Genomic DNA, 15852 nt, shown 5'->3' on the forward strand with positions numbered 1-15852 from the left:
GAGAAGGGGCAGGTAGGAGGGTGGGAGGCAGCCAGGGCTCCGGGCTCCTGACCAGATCCCCTTCATGGCCGTTCGCACCGAGCCTGAGCTTCCTCACCTCCAGCCTGGCTGTGCCGACACAGGGCAAACCGCGAGATTAGACAGTGCCAGGCTCCAGGCGCCAGGCACTCATACCTGTGATCCTAGCTAAGAAACAGCTCTGAGGATCTCTGTGGGAAGCCAACCTAGGAAGGCAAGCCCCATGACACTCTTATATCCACGTCACAAGTAAAAAGCCAGAAGTGGAGGTATGGCTCGAGTGGTAGAGCACCAGCCTTGGGCAAAAAAAAAAAACCAACACAGCACCCAGGCCTTGGGTTCAAGCCCCAGTACCAGCACAAAACAAAACAAAAAGATAACGAAGACGGGCACGACAGCACAGAGAGCAGCAGACATCGCCAGAGGGACGTGGTTCTGTGAACAATCTAACTTATATACAAAAAAAGAAAGCCAGGGGGCTGGGAATGTGGCTTAGTGGTAGAGTGCTTGCCTCGTATACCTGAAGCACTGGGTTCGATTCCCCAGCACCACATATACAGAAAACGGCCAGAAGTGGCGCTGTGGCTCAAGTGGCAGAGTGCTAGCCTTGAGCAAAAAGAAGCCAGGGACAGTGCTCAGGCCCTGAGTCCCAGGACTAGCAAAAAATAAAAATAAAATAATAATAATAATAATAATAATAATAATAATAATAATAAGAAGAAGAAGAAGAAGAAGAAGAAGAAGAAGAAGAAGAAGAAAGAAAGCCAGCCCCAGGCTACAGTGTGCTGAATAGATTGTTCCAGAAGCTCCTTCATGGAGGGGGGGGCACCTTCATAACGAGTAAGCCAGTGGGGGGCACAGAGTTCCGCATCTGACTTGTCCAGATGCTGGGCTTCTGCTGCCTTCCCTCTCCTGGTAAGGTTTAGGCACAGAGGAGTCACGGCACAGGAGAGCCCCGCGGCCCGCCGCTTCGCCTCTGTGGCTGCTTGGCCTGCAAGCGGGGCGGCCGTGCCCCCGTCTGGGTGCAGAGGGAGGAGGTGGGTCACGGAGCGCTGAGCCAGGGGAGGCCCAGCCAGTCTCCCGGATGTCCGCTGTCATGGGGGGGGGGGGGGGAGGGCGTGCGTGCAGGCATGCTGGGTGGCCCTCTGCTGATGCCCTCCGCCCTCCGCTGTGTCCCAGTTCCACAGGCCTCCGGGAGGCTGAGCGGTTCGGGACGCCCCCCGGCCGGGCCTCCAGCGCCACCCGGGCCGGGAAGGAAGAGAACGGAGGCATCAAGTACAGGGCTGGCCGGGTAAGCGGGCCTGGGAGACGCCTTCCTCTCTCTCCAGGGGGGCCGGGTGTCCCCCTCCCCAGGCCTTTTGTCATCGGGGGAGGAGAAGCCGGGCCCCCCATGCAGCACACGGGGGAGACACCCAGGTGCCCCCTCAGGGGACCGAGGCTGCACAGGGCTTGGAGCTGCAGATCTGTGTTGGAACCCTGGGGTGGGGGGGGGAACCCCCAAAGCTGGTGGTTTGGGGGTAAAGAGAACATGTGCACGGCCTGCTGTCGGGCTCTGCTGCTCCCCAGTAGCTGGGGTTACAGGCTGGCATGACCTCAGTCGCCCCGAATCCTTCTTGTTGGGAGCACAAACCTCGAGGTCACGCAGCGGTGGGGTGGGCGAGGCCCCCCTTTCCCAGGTCTCAGGGGCTCACGTCCTGACCCTCATCCCCCTGACCTTCGACCTCACTTGTGTCTCCTCAGCTGCCCCTGGGGAAGATAGGAAGGGGGTTCAAAGACCCGGATTTCCACGACGACTATGGCTCGCTTCAGAACGAGGACTGTGGGGAGGACGAGCTCCCGAGCGGGCTGGAGCAGTGCCACCTGGAAGCCACCAACGTGTGACCCCGCGCCACGGGGCGGGAGGAGGAGCCGGGCACCGTGACCCCGTGACCCCGTGACCCCGTGACCCCGGGCACCGTCCCAAGCACACAGAGTGACCTCGGGGCCGAGGGGGCGTCTGCACCCCGGTGAGCCCCGAGGAATGGTGGGCACCGTGGACAGCAGCTCCCCCCTCCCCCCGGCCCGCCGGCACTCATGGCTGCCAGTGTCCCACTGCGGGACTCAGGACTAGTGACAGCGCCCGTGTCCCCGTTCCCAGCATGCCCAACTCCAGAAGAGCAGGCGGATCTCGAGGCCGAGAGGGGTAGGAGGGACCCCAACACCGACGGCCCCGAAGCCTGGGGCCTGCGACCAGCAGCCTGTCTTGGGGGTGACAGACTGGCTGGGGAGTCGGTCCACGGAGGACTGGTTGTTCCCAGTCCCCTGAGCAGGGCCCAGGTGCGGGGTCTACGTGGGGCGGGGCCACGCGGGGCCCATCGCAGAGCACAGACATCCTGTCACCATGGCAACAGGAGAGGGGACTGGAGCATCCCAGATTCGGGAAGCCTTTGCTCTCCAGGGAGGGGACCTGCGGCCCTTCTCTCCACCTGCCACTTCCGTGTTGTGCGGCGGCCTCGCCTCTCTGTGCCTCCCACGCCTCATCTACCCTACTCCAGCTGCCCCCCCCCCGCGGGGTGGGGTGGGGGATGGGATTAACACAAACTAACGTCCGCAGCACACACGCGTTGAGCCTCCTGGGGACAATGGGGACGCGAGCCTCACGTCCCGTCCACAACCGCGCAGACTGGACACGGGGCTGGCTGTCTCCAACCCTGAGAGAGGAAGGAGGGATGGGTGAGGCCGGCTCCCTGGGAGACCCCCCTCCCCCGAGAAAGGACAGGAAGTCCCTGTGGAGGGGGGACAGGCTCTGCAGACCCTCCCTCCGTCGCCTGTCAGTCACTGACTGGAGCCAGGCTGCTTCGCTGCCTTGGGGAACCACCAGAGGTTCCAACGGCTGAAGCCAGGCCGGGCCCGGCCAGCGGCTCGCGCCCGTCACCCCAGCGACTCGGGAGGTTGCGATCTGAGGATCGTGGTTCAAAGTCACCTCAGGAAAGTCCATGAGACTCTCATCTCTAATGAACCACCAAAAATCTGGACGGGGAGCTGTGGCTCAGATGGTACAGTGCCAGCCTTGAGCACACACGCAAGCTCGGGGACTGTGTCCGGGCCCTGAGTTCAAGCACAACACAAAACCAGTGCCAGGTTGGCGGTGACGGCCAGCCCAGCCTTGGAGAGCCAAGGGCTGCCCGTGGGAAGTTCACCACGGGGCCTCGAGGAACTTGACGCTGGCCTGTTCCCACCTGGGAGCCATGGCTTCCTGCTGGCCTTCACACGCGCAGTCTGCAGCGGTGGTGCGGGCAGGTGGCAACCCGCAGCCATCTTCCGCCGAACGGCCTCTGAGTGACACGTTTGTTCGTGTGACTTGGCTCTGTTGAGGTTCCAGAGCCCAGATCCTTACATCACTCAGCCACCCCACCTGTCCCACCCAGAGAGGAGGGGGGGGGGGAGAGAGAGAGAGAGAGAGAGAGAGAGAGAGAGAGAGAGAGAGAGAGAGAGAGAGATGCCCTCCACCCTGGTGGCAGCCGCGTCCAGTCAGAGGGGCCTGAATGCCGAGCCAAGGATTTGAACCCCACAAGCACCTGAGCTGTCAGAATAGTGCACAGCCCTGGGGGGGAGGGGTAGACACTTGGAGGCTCACTGGCAGTGACAGCAGAGCCCAAAACATGCCTAGCAATAGTGAGCTGGCAGGCTGGGGGACAGGAGCCACCTCGTGTGCACTTGGAGGGCCCGCGATGCCGGCGGGGCGTCCTGTCATTGAGATGCCCCGGAAGCTGGGTGCGTGTGTGGAGCTGGTGTCACCGCGGGGTGGGAGGGGCGGAGGGCACAGCAGCCGCCGCCCAGTTAATGAGGACAGCTTTGTCCCTGGGATGTCACAAACCCAGCTCTGTCTCAAGATTGGCAAAAGGCGCACGGGCAGAATTGGCAGAGGCCCGGCAATGGCCAGCAAGGCCGCCCGCAGGCCAGGGAGCCCGGCGTGAAGTCCTGGGCCTCGCCAGTCCCAAGTGAGCCCCTCTGAAGGCTGCCACCTGTGCCCCGGTGCCGGCCATTCGACGCTGGCCCGGGCTGGGTGTGAATCAGGGAAGGGAGACACCCATACTCCTCCAGAATCTGAACGGGAGGATGGTCAGGGGGACCCCCCACCTGGGGGCCTCGGCTTCCTGTCACCTCTGGAAGCTGCTGGGGCCCGGGGCTGGGCGGACTCCACCCATCTGCATGGCCCTGAGCAGAACCTGGGCTGCGGGAGGCCCCTGGAGCAGGCCGGGGTGGGAAAGAGGGGCCTCCGCACAGCCCGGCCGGCCTGGAGGGACTGGGAACAAGGCAGGGTGGGAACTGCGGCACGACGGGGCGCCCTGGGTCACCCCAGGAAGCTCCGGGCTGCACAGCACCCCACTCGCCTCAGGCAGGAGGAAGGTGTGCTCAGGCCCAGCCCCGCCTCGTGTGGGGCCAGGCCCTCCACGAGTGAGACCACGCCCCTCCTGTGTGGCCACGCCCCTCCGGCACAGCCCCGCCCTCCTGTGTGGCCCTGCCCCCCTGTGTGGCCACACCCCCACGTGTGGACCCGCCCATCCTCCTGTGTGGATCCGCCCCTCCTGTGGCCCTGCCCCTCCTCCTGTGTGGCCACGCCCCTCATCACAGCCCCGCCCTCCTCCTGTGTGGCCACACCCCCACGTGTGGACCCGCCCATCCTCCTGTGTGGCCATGCCCCTCCTCCTGTGTGACCATGTCCCTCCTGCACAGCCCCGCCCTCCTCCTGTGTGGCCACGCCCCCACGTGTGGACCCGCCCATCCTGTGTGGCCCATCCCCAGCCGTGGCCACGCCCCCTGCGCAGCCCCGCCCTCACATGTGTGGCTCACTCCTCCTGTGTGACCACGCCCCTCCTCCTGTGTGGCCCTGCCCCCATGTGTGGCCCCGCCCCCTGCCCCCCTGGCCCCCAGCACGAGGAAGGGGCCTAGTGGCTCTCAGGGAGACGCGTTGTGCGTGGATGGCGCTGAGGCTCGGGCCACGGCCCCATGACCCCCAGGAGCTCTAACACTGTAACAATAAACCCCGCTGCGCAGCTGACGAGGGCTCTGCCTTTCCTTCTTTTCCCTGTGCTTTGGACAGAGGACACGGGGTGCTGGGTTCCTCCGTAGGGAGGGGCAGGGTGCCAGCCTGGCCTGTGGGCTCCACCCAGAGGCACAGCAGCCCCGGCGGGGGGAGGGGGTGGAACAGAGAGTACAATCATCCCACAGCGTCCTGGAAAGGCAGGGTCGGGTGCCACACTCTCCCGAGGGTCGGGTGACAGTGGCCCGTCTGGAGGGGAGAGGCAGCTATGGGTGGACTTTGCAGATGGCGAGGTCAAGCAGTCCAGGGGAGATGGCACCGGGGTGGAGATTTCGGCAGATGGACAGGAAGGGGAAGAGGAGGCTGGGAAGCCAAGACAGCACATGCAAAGGGCCAGTGGCAGGAAGACCAGAGCCGTGGCTGGAATTGCTCCCTGTCCCTGGAATGCAGAGGGGAAGGGCCCACCCCCTGGGGGCCCCGGCGGGCCTCGGGAAGCAGCGCCTTTGCTGGAGGCCTGCCTCTCATAGGGTCCCCGATGGGTATCTGCCAATGCGCCATCCTGTGCTACTAGTTATTCCTACAGGGTGGGTGTCACTGGACCCATTTATCCTTCTGCAAACGGACCCTGCTTCCCCTCTGCCCTGGCTTGTGGGTTTTCCCAGCCGCAGGCTGAGGTCATGGACTTACAAAGTGGTACCAGGGTGGCCAGGGCACAGCCCCAAGGGGGCCCCCTGAAGTATCAGCTGCCTCTTCCATGAGCCCATGCAGACAGCCCCGATGCCAGAGGTCTGGTTTTGTTCTTGTTCTTTTTTACACAGGTCCGGGGGCTTAAACTCAGCGCCTGGGCGCTATCTCAGAACTTTTTTTGCTCTAGGCCGTAGCTTACAGCTTCGTGTGCGGCCTTGTGCCGATTAATTGGCAGTAAGAGGCTCACAGACTTTCCTGCTGGGCTGGCTTTGAACCACGATCCTCAGATCTCCGCCACCTGAGTAGCTAGGATGACAGGCGTGAGCACCAGGGCCCGGCCCCAGATGTCTGTCTGACTCCGTGCTGGTTACAGGAGGGGACCGGCTCCCGGGGGTGGGGAAGGCGCCCAGCCCTCACCCTTCCCAGGCTCAGACCCGCTGCCTCCCGAATCCCAGGCACCCCGGGGAGTCAGGAGAGGGTGGGTGGGGCCCAGTGAGGGCCGGGGAAGGGCTGGCTTGCCCGTGTCTCTTGCGAGCCAGAGCAGGGCCGAGTGCTCAGCACAAGTAGCAGCTGAGATTTCTTGGAGTGTTGTCCTGTGCTCTTACCACCGTGTGCCAAGGGCTTTGTGCACGCAGCTCATTAAACCCAACACCAGTCCGAGGGTGCTGTCCTCTGTTAACAACACCACTTTGCAGATAAGAGAACCCGCAGAGAGTAGGGGCTGGGCCAGCGCCCCAAAGGCACCTGCTCTGACCCCCCTCCTGCCTGGTAGATCCACCGAACCAGCAAACTCTCCACTGGGGCCCTGGCTTGTGGGTTTGGGCTGAGTGACCTTCAGCACGGGCAGTCCCGGGGCAGGGACAGAATGTAATGCCACTATCTGCCACTAGATGGAGACAATACCTCCCTCAGCCGCCTAGTCCAGCTGTCTTCTGGCATGGGGTGCTGGGGGGGGGGGGGGGGGCAGTGGATCACAGGGGCATGACCACTAGAGGGCAGCACAGGCATGTGAGGGGCCACGGCTCCCAAGCAGAGCCCTGGCCAGCCTGAAGGGCAGACTGGCTTCGCCATGCCTGGCCTCCTCCACGGCTTCTGTGGACCTGGGGAGTACAGGGCAGGGCCTCTCCCTCGGGGCGCGGTGACAGCCAGTGGCCTGGGTGCGGTGGCCTCCCGGCCTCCACCAGCTCAGGCCCGCTCCTGGGGCCTCCGTCGCCTGTCACGGGCAGGCAATGGCGGCCCTCTCGGGGTTGTCTTGGGGGTGGGACGGGAAGGCAAACCGGGGCCCAGTGTCCCGCGCGGAGGAGTTAGGATGTACTTCTCAGCTGTCATCCTCCTCATGCTTCTTCTCCCAGCTCCGGCCTCTTCTATTCCAGCCTGGCTTAGCCTTGTCTCCCCTCCCCTTCCCTCCCCCCACCCCCTTCCCCTCCCTTCTCCTCCCCTCTTCTCCTCTTCCCTTCTCCCCCTTCCTCTCCTCCATGCCTTCCCTCCTTCCCCTTTTCCTTCCCCTCTCTTTTCCCTTCTTTCTTTTCTTTCTCGTTCTCATGGTGCTGGGGACCCGGCCCAGCCCTTTGGCCCTCGTTCAAGCAGCAGCCTTTCTACAAAGCTGCGCCCGCCGCAGCCCAGGCCAGGCCTGACGGAACAAGCAGGCCCGGGTACCGGGAGAGCCTCGAGCAGGAATGTTCCCAGCGCGGGCTTGGTTATATATAGCTCCGCACGCCGTGTGCGGTTCTGGTTTCTCCCATACATCCTGGGGTTTGCACAGTGGGGAGCAGGCGGGGGGCGGGGGGGAGGGGTAACGTGCCGCTGGGTAGAACTGAGGTTACTTGGAAGGAGGGGCTGGTTGTGGGGAGGGTACGAATGACCCTTCCTTGAATCCAGGGGAAGCTTCTAGAATCTGGGTAGCGGCTGCCCAGGTGCACATACACACATTAAAACTTGCTGAGCTGTCCATTTGAGTTGGGGGTTGTTTCTAGTGTTTTTTTTTTTTCTTTTGTGCACCTTTCCAGGTACTGATTACATCATTTCAGTAAAAAGAAGAGGAGGAGAAGGTTCCAGAATGGAGGGTGGGGACACTCAGCCACCCACCCCAGGGGATTTCCCCAGAGGGCCCTCGGTTCCCCGAGGCGGTCCACCTGCCCCGCTCCTCCCCGGAGGTCCCGGCTGCTGCCGCCTTTAGCTCCAGGTCCCTAGGGCTGTGCCGTCCGTCACCTGCTGCCTCTTCCTATAAGTGACCCGGTCCCCCTGCCCCCCACCTGCCTCCAGCCACGACGGGGCTCCTCTGTCCCCCAGGAGGGGCCGGGACGTCCTGGGGGGCCTGGCAGCTGTCCGCATGGCCGCAGCGTCGCCCCCTCGTTGGCTGCCCAGCCCCTGCAGAGGCCGGCTCGGCTGGACTCGACCCCCATTGCGTGAAAGCCCTGCTGACCCTGGCCACCCCTACTCCTGGGGCCACCCACCTCTCCCCCCACCCAGCCTCTCCCATCCCAGTAGTTTCATTCCCCGTGAAGTTGGTTTTGTGTGGATTTCTGGGCAGTGCATGCCGACTAGCAAGGTAGAAACGGGGTGCGCAGGAGAGTTGGGCTCATGAGGAGGCTCAGAGGGAAGTGTCTACAGGTCAGGACGTGCTCGAACCCATAGCCAGCCGGGCTCCAGTGGCTCACGCCTGTCATCCCATCTCCTCAGGGGGCTGCGATCTGAGGATCACGGTTCAAAGCCAGCCCTGGCAGGAAAGTCTGCGAGACTCTCGTCTCCAACGAACCATCGAAAAGCCAGAAGTAGAGCTGTGGCTCAAGTGGTAGAGCGCCAGCCTTGAGCAGAAATGCCAAGCAGGAGCGCAGGGCCCTGAGTTCAGGCCCCAGGACCGGCACCCCCCCACCCTGCACTACAGGGCATGGAGGTTGAATGGCAGGTGCGTGACGACTCACAGGTAGTGGGGTGCTGTGTTCAAGCTCTGACACCTCCGATGACTCTGGGGACTTGGCTGGGACCCAGTTCTGGAATTTAAAATTTGCAGGAAACGAGGACACACGGCTTCCTGTAAACGCGGGGTCCCCTCTCCATTTTTGCTTTGCGCCACCTGAACACAGACCTGGTTCAGTCTTCAGAGAGGCCGGGCCAGTCTGTCCCCAAGCAAGCCGCCCCCCCCCCAGCCCCCCGGACCTGTCTGTCCTGCCCCATGCCGAGGCACGGTCGCAGCACCCGAGTCATTTGCCGCTGACTCTGGCGAGAGTCACACGGCAGAGACATTTTTGCTCAGCCACTCATCATGTAGGAGTGAGTCCGCATGCCGGGGGCTGGTGGCTCAAGCCTGAAATTCTAGCTGCTCCGGAGGCTGAACGCTAGAGGATCGAGGTTGGAGGCTAGCTCAGGCAGAAAAGTTCGCACAACTCCATCTCCAAAATAGCCAGCAAAAAGCTGGACTGGAGGCACGGCTCAAGTGGTGGAGCACCAGGAGAACAGTAGCACATTCAAGCCATATAGTACTGGCAAAAAAAAGTTTTCACAAAGAGCCCCCAGTAAGTGGGAGGCAGGAAGCCAGCAAGGGAAACTAATAAGGAGCGAAACAGTAAAATGCTGTGCTCTTGGTCAACTTAAAACAATGTTGCAGTTGTTTTTTTTAATTAAGACACTCTTGTTGAAAAAAAAAAAAAGTCCCCCTCCCCTACATGCAGAAATATACTTCTTAGTTTTCAAGAATAATCTCGGTTGGGATTATTCCTCTCACATTGTCTCTTTCTTCCTTCCCTTCCTTCTCCTCCCCTCCCTTCCCTCCTCCTCTCCTTGCACGGCTCCTGCTTGGCTTTGGGCTGGTCATGTTGGAGAAGGAGTCTCAAGGATTCTGCCGCTTCCTCCAGGTCTCCGCCTCCCGAGTGGCCAGGATTACAGGCGAGCGCGTGGCTTCCCGGGACACACACACAGTCACGCGCTCTTCTCCCGTGGGGCTTTCCATGCCGCTTCCTGGTTCTGTTCCTGGGTGGCAGCTGCTGGGACCACGCCCTCTGAGCCTGAGAGGCCTCAGCTGAAAGGCTGCAAAGTCTTCCCCCTGGGGCTGCTGTTGAGGATCAATTAACAGCAGTGTTTGCCTCCTTAGGGGCTCAGCAAACAGAAACTGCCCTGCTCCTGGCTGCCCAGGCCACCTGGCAATAGAAACCTCACCTTTCAACAGTCCTTTCCTGGATCTTTTCCCCAGGGAAACCCCTTAGGCCTTGGTCGGGGGACAGTGGGGTGATAGGTAGGTGAAGCTGGGCACCTCCTCCTGGCGGCTCCACCGTGGGACTCGCTGAGCTGGGGCAGGAACAGCCATGGCAAAGGAGCCGGCTGTCCAGAGGAGACAGCAAAAGACCCACGCTTCCTTTTCCCGCTACGGCGTCTTCCCCAGATAAGCCAGGGCACACCTGCTCCCAGGAGCTCCGAGGCCTCTGTGGGAGAGCCAGGACCTGCCGGGCTGGGCTGGCGGTGGAGCGAGGGGGGCGGGCGGCCCCCAGGATGGGTCCTGGTGTGGAAACGTTCCCAGGCTCTTCTTTGAGCTTGCAGGTCAGGGGTGGGAGCCGCTGCTGGACGTTCTCACCCCCGGTTCAGGCCTCTCCAGCCCATCCTGTCCTGTCCTGCAAACCACATCCCTCCTCAGCGGCCTGGGAAAGGCCCCAGACTCCTCGTGGAAATCTAGGATGAGTGTGTACCGCTTTCCACAGGCACACAAAGGGCCCCCTCATGCCTGACATAATGTGTTCTTATCTGGGGCTCTTATTCAGCCCACAAGTATTTACTAAGCATTTACTCCGGGCCAGGCAAGGGGGGGTGGGGGCTGCCTTCTCCACACAGGAAGAATAGCTCTGGGTAGACAGCTCTGTAGACTGCACCTGCAGTGGATCGTGATACTTTCCAGCTCTGGACAAACACCACCATCGTAAACCAATCCCAGCTACTCAGATCAGGAGGATGGTGGTTCAAGGCCAGACTAGGCCAAAAGGTCTCGAGACCCCATTTTAACAAATACAACAGGCTGGGTACAGTGGTGCACACCTGTCACGGCAACTCCCCGGGAACTTTAAATAGGAGGATGGAAGCCTAGAGCAGCCTGGACAGACACGTAAAGCCCCACTCCAGAATCGAAGCAGACAGGGCTCAAGGGGTGGAATGCTTGACTGGAAAGTGCAAGGTCCTAACTTCCAATCCCAGTCCCACCAAGAGGTTCGCGGTAACTGATTCGTGTTCAGAAGGGGAGGGCCACCTGGCCCTTGGCAGTAGGATGTCAGGACTAGCGGTTACCATGGCGATATCAACTTTGTCTCTTTCGTGGACCCAGGGACCTGTGAGGGTTCAGATTAAGAAGCCATGGGGCCGGGCGCTGCTGCTCGCCCTGTAACCCTCATCACTGGAGTCTGAGGTCTGAAGACGGAGGTTCCAGGCCAGCTCTGGTCTCGGGTCCCAGGGCTGGGAGAGCTGCCGGAGGGCCCTGCGCCCAGCAGGAGGCGCCTATTGTCCTGGGGGGGGGTGCCAGCTGGAACTTCAAAGGGTGGGCGCATGGCCCAGAGGGGGGCGACCTGGCCAGAGGGAGGGGCGCCCCGCCCTCCCCGGTGCCCCGGCCCGGGGCCATGGCTGGGGACCGACCCCTTCGCCCGGCGCCGGGCCGCGGGCGGGCAGAGCCGCAGGTGGGGGGCGGCTCGGCGGCGCTGGGGTCACCCCGAGCCCCGCGGGGAGCAGGGCCGGGACGCGGCTCCCCTCCCCGAGCCGGCGCGCGAGGCCGGCTGAGGAACGGCCGGGAAACCGGGCCGGGTCGGCCCGCGCCCCGGGAGCGACCGGCGGAGAGGGGAACCCGGGCGGACCAGGCTTCCTGCTTCCCTGTCACCGCCCGCCCCGCAGGGCACCGGCCTGGAGCGCCCCGACACCCGGAGCCTGCCCGGGACCGGGAGGAAGGCAGCAGCCTCCCCACGAAGAGATGCGGAGGGGTGCCGGGGACCCTACAATGTCCCGAGGGTCAGGGGGCCCCACAATGTCCGGAGGGATGCAGGGGACCCCACAATGTCCTAAGGGTCAGGGGACTCCACAATGTTGGAGGGACGCAGGGGGCCCCACAAGGTCCGGAGGGTCAGGGGACCCCACAATGTTGGAGGGATGCAGGGGACCCCACCATGTCCGGGACTCCTGGCCGGACACCCGATGCCCCCCCTACACACCCATCCCCAGGGCCCTCGGAGAGAGGCTTCCGGGGTCTCTTCTTTACTCCTATCCGGCTCCTCGCACCTATCGTGGGGGTCGGGGATGATTTAGCTCGGCGGGGGATGAGGGGGGCTAGGGGCGGCGCCTCTTGGGTCGGGAAGGCGGGCCCCGGCCTCCCGGGTCCGAAGGGTGGGATCCTGGCCGTGGCCTCCCCGGTCCCGAGGGCGGGCTCTGCGCCGTGGCCGCCCCGGTCCCGAGGGCGGGCCGTGGCCGTGGGCGGCGCCTCTCGGAGCCCAGACCTCTTGGAGACGCCGCCCTCCGCGCCCGGCCCCTCCCGCTGCGCCCCGCGCGCCCTAGCCGAGCTCCCCGCCGCCCCGGCCCGGTCCCCGAGCGGACCGCGCGCCCCGCCCGCCCCGCGCTCCGCGGACCAGACCCTCGGGGCCTCCAGCCCGCGGCCGATCGCGGCGTCCCGGCGGAGGCAGCCCGGGCTGGGGGTGTGGAGGAGCCCCCAGCCCGGGGCTGCCGGGCCAGGACGGAGCTTGACCGGCGATCGGTGAGTTGTGCGCCCCGGAGCGTCCGTGGGATCCGGGGGGGGGGGGGGAGAAGCGGGGCCGCCCGGTCCGCCTGGGGCGCCCGCCCGGGAGCGCAGGGCTCCGCACCCCGGCTTCGCGGCTGGCCTGGGGCCCTGCGGGCCGGGACGGCTGCCACCTGCCCGGCGGGCCCGGAGCGCTCGGCCTCCAGCGAGCACCTGCCGAGCGGACCTGGGGGCCGGGAGCACCGGCCCCTCCGCCCGAGCCCCCTCGCAGCCGGGGCCGGGCCGCGCGCCACCCCCGGTCCCAGGAGCAGAACCAGCCCAAGCTGGGGCTCGGGAGCCTCGGTGCCGTCGCCTGCGCCGGGGAAGGGCTGGGGCCTGGGGTCGGGGCGGGCCTGGCGGGGGCTTTAGGGCTCCGGGGAGAGCGGCCGCCGAGGGGTCTGGGCGCACCCCGTCTGATTCACCTTCCCGGCCACACCTGGACCCGGCGCCGTTTCCGGGGCGCTGCGGTGGCGCCGGGGGCCGCGGGGGGCTGCGCCCGGGACGTGGAGGCTGAGTCCGGCCCGGCCCGGCCCGGCCCCGCGGGCGGGGGGAGGGGGCTCGGGGAACCCAGATTCCGGGAGGGGCGTGGCGCGCGGGGGGCGTGGCCGCCCGCGGGAGCGTGGCGCGGGGGGCGTGGCCGCGGCCAGGTGACATTTCCGTGGGGGCGGGGCTTCGGGGGGCGGGGCCAGCGCCCCGCTGCAGGTGGAAGGGAAGCGATCGGCGGCGTCAGTCACCCAGGCCCCCGGCCCGGCCCGCCCCGGGACACAGAGGGCGCACCCCGCCTCGCCGGCCAGTCCCCCCACCCCCAGCCCTGGCTTCCAAATCTGTGAAATGAACTTGGGGGGCTCCCAGGGCGAGGTGGGGGCGTCATCCCTAGCACACAGCAAGAACTCTGCCATGAGGGGTGGACGAAGGGCAGAAAAGAAAGAACCCAGGAGCCCGAGAGGGTTGGACTAAACCTGGAGGGTGATGGAAGATGACCATGACTGAAACAGTTTTCTCATTTGAAAACAGAGCCACGAGGCCAGTGGGGATTGTGATTGTGATGGGAAAAGGGGAAGGGGTTTAAGAGAGTGCTGAGGGGTGAGAGTGACTGAAATCTGTTGTTAGCCATGTGTGGAAATGTCACAAACTCCCCTGTACAACTAATCCATGCTAGACCAGGCGGCCTCTGGTGGTGGAGGGTGGGTGTGTGGATGGGTAGGCTGGCTTCTTTAGGGGCCCACATGGACGGTGGAGAAACCCTCTGTACTCTTGGGCCCAGAGGAGGGGAGCAGAGGAACATGAACCGTATGCTGCCCTTGCTGCGATTACAGACTAAAGCTAGATTCCGGGGAGTGAGAAGCTTTGCCTTTCTAGATGCCTGGAAAGTTCTAGCTGCCTTGTGACTTGGGGGTGTGAAGGGTCTGCTTCTGGCCGCTGTTTTCCTTTGCTGCTCTTGTGTCTTCTCTAAACGTGGAAGGCCCAAGCTGGAAGGCTTGAACTCAGGGCCTGGGCGCTGTCCCCGCCTGAGCTTTTGTGCTCAAAGATGGCACTCTACCACTTGAGCCAGACACAGCTCCACTTCCAGCTTTTTGATAGCTAATTGGAGATCAGAGTCTCGTGGCCTTTCCTGCCCAGGCTGGCTACACACTGAGATGCTCAGATCTCAGCTTCTTGAATAGCTAGGATTACAGTTGTGTGCCACCAGCGCCTGGCAAAAGCTCTGTCATTTGATCAATGCATGTGGCCCCAGGGAAAAGGGACGCACCGCAGGCGCTGACAGGCTGAAGCCATCCGTCCCCAGTTCTCTCTCGATTCTTTGCAGGACCTTGGGAGACCTGCAGGTCAAATACCTGCTTTGGAGAGTTCTCGTCACCTGCCTTGGACAGGCCCAGCCCAGCATGACAGTGTCTGTCTTCTCTGTTGGTTGCTCTTATTCTTGAGAAAAACAGACTCCTGCGTGGTCTTCTGCCCTGCCCCTCCCCGATAGCCCCAGACGCTGGCCAGAGGTGTGTTCGGCCCGGGTCTGCTCTGCCGGCCTCTTCTCCACTCCTCAGGCTGAGCCCCGGTTCCTCCCTTCTCAGCCCCAGCTATGCCTCGAGGCTGCCCAGCCGGCCAAGTTTGTCATCTGGTGTTGTTTACTTCAGCCGAGTAATCACACAGCTCCTTTTCTCCCCTGGCCTAGATTTGTCGGATTTGAGCCACCCTGGGATTGGAATGCTGGTCACTTTAGATGCTAAGATACTGGTACCAGCAAGGATCTTAAACAACGAAGTGCAGTCTGCTGCCAGGCATGGTGGCTCCCTCCTACAGTCCTAGCTACTCCGGACACGGGGATCTGAGGATCCCAGCCCAATCCAGGATGCCTTCTTAACTAACAACACCTAAGCGCGGTCACACGCAACCCTCAGCCCGGCTACACAGAAAGCACAAGTAGGATTGCTGTCCCAATCAGCCCAGTCGTAAACATAAGACACCATCTGAAAAAACGAACTACAGCAAAAAAGGGAGTGTGGCTCGAATCCTAGAGCACCTGCCGAGCACGGCCCTGAATTCAAATCCCAGGGCTGCCCCAAAAGTCCAATCTGCTCATTTTACAAGTAGGGAAACAGAGGCCCAAGGAAGAGAAAGGGCTTGCCTGAAGTAAGGGGCGGGAGCAGACCCCAGGGTTCCCTGTGCTGTGCTAGATGACTTTAAGGATGTGGCTGGAGGGGCGGGCAGATGGTCACGAAAACAAAACCAGAACACTGTCCATCTCCAGGAGATACCGCCTTTATACTCCCAGTCTGCCTGAGATACCAGCAGGGGCCAGGGATAAAGAGGAGGGGCCTGCCAGGCTCACGCCTGCAATCCTATACACTTGGGAGGCTGAGATCTAAGGATCACAGTTTGAGGCCAGCCCCAGCAGGAAAGTCCATGAGACTGATGTCCAGTGAACCAGCAAAACGCCGGAAGGAGAGCTATGTCTCAAGTGGTGGAGTACCATCTTTGAGTATAAAAGCTCAGGGCCCTGAGTTCAAAACTCACGAAGGAGGGAGAGGAGAGGAGAGGGAAAATCAGATCCGAAAGTTGGAAGCCATAGTTAGTCATGAACGTCAGAGGCCAGGCCTCTGCTGGGGCCGGGCTGGGGTGGGTGTCCCAGAGGAGACCTCGTCACTGCTCCAAATGGGACTAGTGGCAGACAGCAAGAGGACAGAGCCCAGCGGACACGTGTACCGCACATCTCTGTGGGCTGCAGTCGTCTGTAGCTTCCCAAAGGCTTGGGGTGAGTTCTCTCCAAGTCAGCTGTGGGGTCATCTTTCCTGCCGCCCAGCCCCTCCCCCAGCAGGGCCCTGGTCTCGGGGAGCACGGTGTGCCCATCCTCCACCCCACCCCAGGAGCTCTGTCCACTTTGTCCCTTCCTATTCTGCCC

This window comes from Perognathus longimembris, chromosome 7 (genome assembly GCF_023159225.1).
Source record: "Perognathus longimembris pacificus isolate PPM17 chromosome 7, ASM2315922v1, whole genome shotgun sequence".
NCBI lineage: Eukaryota > Metazoa > Chordata > Mammalia > Rodentia > Heteromyidae > Perognathus > Perognathus longimembris.